We start from the raw sequence: 6,000 nt of genomic DNA on the forward strand, positions 1-6,000 counted from the left end.
TGGCAGGTTCTTTACCACCAGCACCACCTGGGAAGTCCCATAGTTCTTAGGGAGACTTTTTTTTTTCTTTTCTTTAAAATGTCTTCCCCACAACCTCCTTCTTAGAATATCTCTTTTCTCTGATACTGATTCCATACTTGGTAAGGAATTTTATCTGAGAAAATTCCTGCTTGCAGGCTGATACATTCCCTTTCCCAGTTGACAGTATTTGAAGCTGAAACTCCAATACTTTGGCCACCTGATGCAAAGAGCTGACTCATTGGAAAAGACCCTGATGCTGGGAAAGATTGAAGGCAGGAGAAGGGGACGACAGAGGATGAGATGGTTGGATGGCATCACCGACTTGATGGACATGAGTCTGGGTGAACTCTGGGAGTTGGTGATGGACAGGGAGGCCTGGTGTGCTGCGGTTCATGGGGTCACAAAGAGTCAGACACGACTGAGCGACTGAACTGAATTGAAGCTTGACAGGGGCTTTGCAGGGGCATGTTGACAAATCCACTAGAGTGGGGTGGGGGTGGGAGATTTGTAGCATTTGCCAATTTTCATGGTGTAAATGTCCTACCAGAACTGATTTCAAGCTGCTATGGCAGCTTGTACAATTTCTGGATATTTAATTGTGGATTCTGGTGCAGCCTGCTCCAGCACACCTTTGGGGCCCAGAGGACTGTACTGTATAGCTAAAAGAGCATCCATCCTAGCTGGGAATTCTCGGAATCTACAGCCGGGCCGAAAGTGCAGACACTGGGGGGCTTCCAGGGCTCTTCCAGGTATACTTTGAGGGGGTCCTTGGATGCTTCTCCCTAGAAGTCTGGCCCTGGGCACTCTGGGGGGTCTTACTGTGGCCCGAGGGCTCAGCAGTCCCTGGGCTCATCCGTCACTCTTGTCCGGAGGTGTCAGCTCACCTCCTGAAAAACAGCCCCATGTGACCAGCAGGTGGCAGCATTCTCACATTCTCACAACACTCCGCGCCCAAGCAAAATGAGGAGCCTTTGTTCTGAATTCAGAGGTGGTGTCACCAAGAGAAAGGCCCAAAGGGGCAAGCTAATTGCCTGGCCTTAGCTGACCTTTGACTACAGAGCCAGTGGACAGTCTCCCACAGCTTGACATAATGAAAGTGATCTTCGAAAATGACAGAGACTGCCCAGTCTCGACACCACTGCCTGCCCATCCTAGGGGCTTAGGTTTGGCATCATGGAAACAGGCACTGGGGTTCTTTCAGGAAGGGAGCTCAGGGCCAAGAAGAGGTTTCCAGTTCTTCCTTAGAACTGCTGCTGCCCCAAAGCCACACTGTGCTATGGCTTGTCTACTTGACTCTACTAGATGGTCAACTCCTGCTAAGGTGACCAGCTACCCCAATTTGCCTGGGACTGTCCTAGGTTCAATACTGGACGTCTCATGTCCTGGGAAACCCTGGTCCTGGCAAACATGACAGTTGACCACCTGAACTCCTGGGCCCTGTCTTCGCCTGACACACAGTAGTTACTTCTTGTAGTGGTTGCCGCTGCGGATGAGGGTCCTGAAAGAGAAGGGCAACGTGAAAGTTGAGTGGGATCATGGAAAAGGAAGTGTTAGTAGCTCAGTCGTGTCTGCCTTTTTGTGACCCCCTGAACTGTAGCCCGCCAGTCTCCTCTGTCCATGGAATTCTCCAGGCAAGAATACTGGAGTGGGTTGCCATGCCCTCCTCCAGGGAATCTTCCTGGCCTAGGGTTCAAACCTGGGTCTCTCCAGGTTTTGCAGAGTCTCCCTGGGTATGCAGGCAGATTCTTTACCATCTGAGCCACTAAGGACACTGACCAAATCCAACAAACAAAATTTGATTTCATTTTATTAAAAAAAAAACTTACTCCCTTTGCTTTTTATCAAAGGAGAGGGCTGGAATGCATGAGGGGGAAACTCCAGAACAGTCCCTTTCTTCTCCTCTCTCCCTCCCTCCCAGTTACCTCCTTCCTTCTCCTCCTCACTGCAGCACATCTTGCATCTGGCACCTGATACAGGGCCCTCCCAGAGTCCACAGCAGAGAACTCTGTGTTCCAGGGAAGGGTGGGGCGGCTGCAGGGGAGGGCGGCAGGGGCAGTGAAGCGGGCAGGCCAGAGGAGGGGTGAGGCAGGCAGAGGCTCTTACGCCCTAGAAATGGAGGAGCAACGAAAGTGGCCCAAAAGAGCCTGAGGTTCCCTGGAGTCCTCAGCTGGTCTCCTCAGCACCAGGCAGGTCCTCCTATGGCTCAAGCCCCACTGTGATGTGGCTTATCTCCTTTGTCTCCGCTGAACCCTCTAGACAGTTCACTTCTACTCCAAGGGGCTAACTCAGGGGAGTCAGTCTCTGCAAACACAACATGCACTATGGCTTGACTCAGTGCAATCACCATGGCTGAATCACTTTGCTCAAACCAGTTAAAAGATGTGCAGATTCTTGGGTCCATTCGCAAACAACTTCTTTCAAAAATCCAACCAGCCACAGCACTTAACCCAGGACCAAAAACGAGATCAAACCAGTCAATCCAAAAGGACATCAACCCTGAATGTTCCTTGGAAGGACTGATGCTGAAGCGCCAATACTTTGGCCACTTGATGCAAAGAGCTGACTCATTGGAAAAGATTCTGATGAAGAGAAAAACTGAAGGCAAAAGAAAAAGGGAGACAGAGGATGAGATGGTTTGATAGCATCACCAACTCAGTGAACGTGAATTTGAGCAAACTCTGTGAGAGAGTGAAGGACAGGGGAGGCTGGCATACTGCAGTCTATGGATGGGGTCACAAAGAGTCGGATATAACTTAGCAACTGAACAACAACATTGACAACAAACAAAGTATCCACCACGTATTTCCAGATTCACTGATTCATGACAAGCATCAAGAAGACTGCTGTTGTCCACATCAAGGAATCTGATTAAGCTTGAACATATTCATTGGCCACTGATACGAATAGCATTATAACATCAAAGAAATTTAAAATATCTCAATGTTGTTTTTAATCTTTGTCAATCTGATAGGTAGAAATTTTACAAACATATACTCCTTCTGGGAGTGTAATTCATAATAATCACAAGATAGAAACAAACCAAATGTCCATAACAGATAAATGGATAAACAAATTGTGATATATAAATACAGTGTAATACTATCCAGCCATAAAAAGAAATACAGTACTGAAACGTGCTAAAAATTTTTTGCGAATCCTTCTTCCCTGGTCTGGACATTGGGATAAAGCAGAAACCGCTCACAGTGGCCTGCCAGTTCTGCAGATTGTTCCTTGTCAGTTCTCCAACCTTATCTTGTCCTGCTTTCCCCAGCACTCACGGTGGAGTCACCCTGGCCATCCACCAGTTCCCTAGAAATACCACACTCTGTCCTGAGTTATAGTCTTCATTTAGGCTGTTCCCATTGCCTAGATAAGAATAGCAGGTAGAGGCTTCCCTGGTGGTTCAGTGGTAAAGAATCTGCCTGCCAATGCAGGAGACAGGCATTTGATCCCTGGTCTGGGAAGATCCCACATGCCATGGAGCAACTAAGCCCATGCATCACAACTACTGAGCCTGGGCCCTAGAGCCCAGGAGCTGCAACTATTGAAGCCAGGTCACCCTACAGCCCGTGCTTCACAACGAGAGAAGCTGCCACCATGAGATGCCCTCACACTGCAGAGAGTAGCCCCTGCTTGCAATAACTTGAGAAAAGCCCACACAGCAAGGAAGACCCAGCATAGCCAAAAATACGTAAATAACTAAAAATTAAAAAAAAAAAAAAGAATAGCAGATGGGATCTGGCTTAGAAGGAGTGGTCCTAGAAGCACTGTGAGAGGGTGAAATTGCAACTTTAATGGGAAGAATGAGAAGGGAACCTGTCATCAAACTGGGGAGCAAGGAGAGACTGTACTTTCAACATGACAGGTATTAGCTCTTCTGTCAACTTGGTGCTAAGAAATATAAATTTCTCATAGGCTTTTTGTTTTAAAATTCTGTTAAAGGATGAAGATCTTCTACCAAGGAAATATTTTGAAATCGACTTTCTGATGATAGTCACAAGGAAGCTACACAGCATCAAATGGGCACATGTTGGATTCAACAAGATACGCCATCATTGGAGCAGATCTCCGAGATATACCTGACCTGGAAGAGAAGCTAAAGAAATATTGCCGACCCTCCTGATAGCCGAATGTGTGCTGGTGTACATGACTCCGGAGCAGTCTGCAAACCTCCTCAAGTGGGCCGCCAGCAGTTTTGAGACTGCCATGTTCATAAACTACGAACAGGTGAACATGGATGACCGGTTTGGGCAGATCATGATCGAGAACCTGCGGAGATGACAGTGTGACCTGGCCGAAGTGGAGACTTGCAAGTCGTTGGAGTCGCAGAGAGAACGGCTCCTGGCCAGTGGGTGGGAGTCGGTGTCAGCCATTGACATGATAGAATTGTATAGCAAGCTGCCTCGTGCCGAAGTGATCAGAATAGAGTCCCTTGAATTCCTGGATGAAATGGAGCTTCTTGAACAGCTCATGCAGCATTACTGCCTTTGCTGGGCCACCAAAGGAGGAAGCGAACTAGGTTTGAAGGAAATAACTTATTGATCTGTTCAAGACTCGTGCTGAGCCAGAGCTGAAGCCAGCGGCCTTTCTGGAGTTGAGTCTCCAAGTTTCCTGAGCGGTGGGGAAGCCCTGGCTGCCACTCTCCCCCATTCTCCAAGAAGCCTCGTTTACTGGGGTGGTTGTACAAGTTCCTGTTCCTGTTGGCCAGCAGTTTAAATAAATCTCCGTTGCCAGTTAAAAAAAATAAAATAAAAAAAATAAAATTTCTGAATAGCCCACTACTCCTGACGTCAAAATCTATTGATATTGATTGGTTGATATTTATATTCCCACGGTGGAGTCAGGGTGACTCCACCGTGACAAATTAATGCAGCATAGCCCTGTTCTAGATAAAAATTGACCTTACAGGTGAAATCCTGCCACCTCCTGTTTCCCAGCCAGACTTTGGATTTACTGGGGCCTAAGTTAACCCTAGGAACTCAATAGGGACTCTACAGACTTGATAAGTATTATTAATAGACATAATCTTTCTCCTTTAAAGAACAAAGAGCAGGAGTTTGAGTTATTTTCAGCCACAAGATAAAGGTGAATGGATATTGGCTTTTTGAAGAAATGCTGGGTTTATGACATGGAGTTGACCAGGTAAACTAAATCCTAGATAGAGTGCACAGCAACTCTGGTTATTAAGGCATGGATATCTCCAGGTCTCCAGTGCTTTGGGGGGATGGTGAGAGCCTTTGCTGGTGTCAAAGAAGAGCCTTCACTTCATCTCCAGGCTAGAGGAGTCTTAACTGTTCCATAGAGGCCATAGCAGCTGAACCCAATGGAAGGCACATGATGATTGCCCGAAAGGACTGTAGGCACAGAGGAGATGCCCATGCCAGCTCCTCACTGGTGTGTTATTGAGCCATGAAATGATCCCCATGGAAATGGGTGTGCCTTGTCTATCTACGAAGCAGTCACCCTTGGGGTCCTGGGGATGGGCTGATCCCTTGGATCTGTATGGCCTTTGTTCCTTTCAAAGAGCCCGTGTCTGTAACTGCTTCCTTTCCAGGTTAGCTCCAGCCATGTTCCCGTTATCCTCCTCGGAGGAAGAAGCTGAGCATTTGGGAAGAGGTCTAGGGTCTGGGGTCTCAAGGCAGCTTCAAGGATGTAGGGTCATGGTTGCTCTCTGCTTTCATCTGTTATCTAAAACTGTAGAGTTTCCAGGTTGCCCTGGGTGAGGAGTCAAATGTTAGGAAGTGAAGGTCTGGCTGCGGGGAGGGGAAGATGGAAGGAAAGGCTCCTCCACCCCACTTTGGTTCCCCTACACACTCCCACCTCCCACCCTGGGCGGTCTTATCCTGCTCCTTCCTGTCTGTGCCTGCAGAGGCCCCCGGATGGCCTCAGCCCCACCAGCACCCCACCCTGGCTGCCCTTTTCACCTCCCCTGCCACTTGCTTTCCTGTAAGAAACTCCACCCTGCCCAGAACACAGAGT

The 6,000-nt window shown here is 48.1% G+C and overlaps 1 pseudogene; it reads left to right on the plus strand.

Moving 5' to 3' along the window:
* The window catches only part of LOC122676732, a 46,109-nt pseudogene extending 41,546 nt beyond the window's left edge, over positions 1–4,563 (plus strand).
* The last annotated feature ends 1,437 nt before the right edge of the window (positions 4,564–6,000 follow it).

The sequence above is a fragment of the Cervus elaphus genome, chromosome 20 (assembly GCF_910594005.1).
Source record: "Cervus elaphus chromosome 20, mCerEla1.1, whole genome shotgun sequence".
Taxonomy (NCBI): Eukaryota; Metazoa; Chordata; class Mammalia; order Artiodactyla; family Cervidae; genus Cervus; species Cervus elaphus.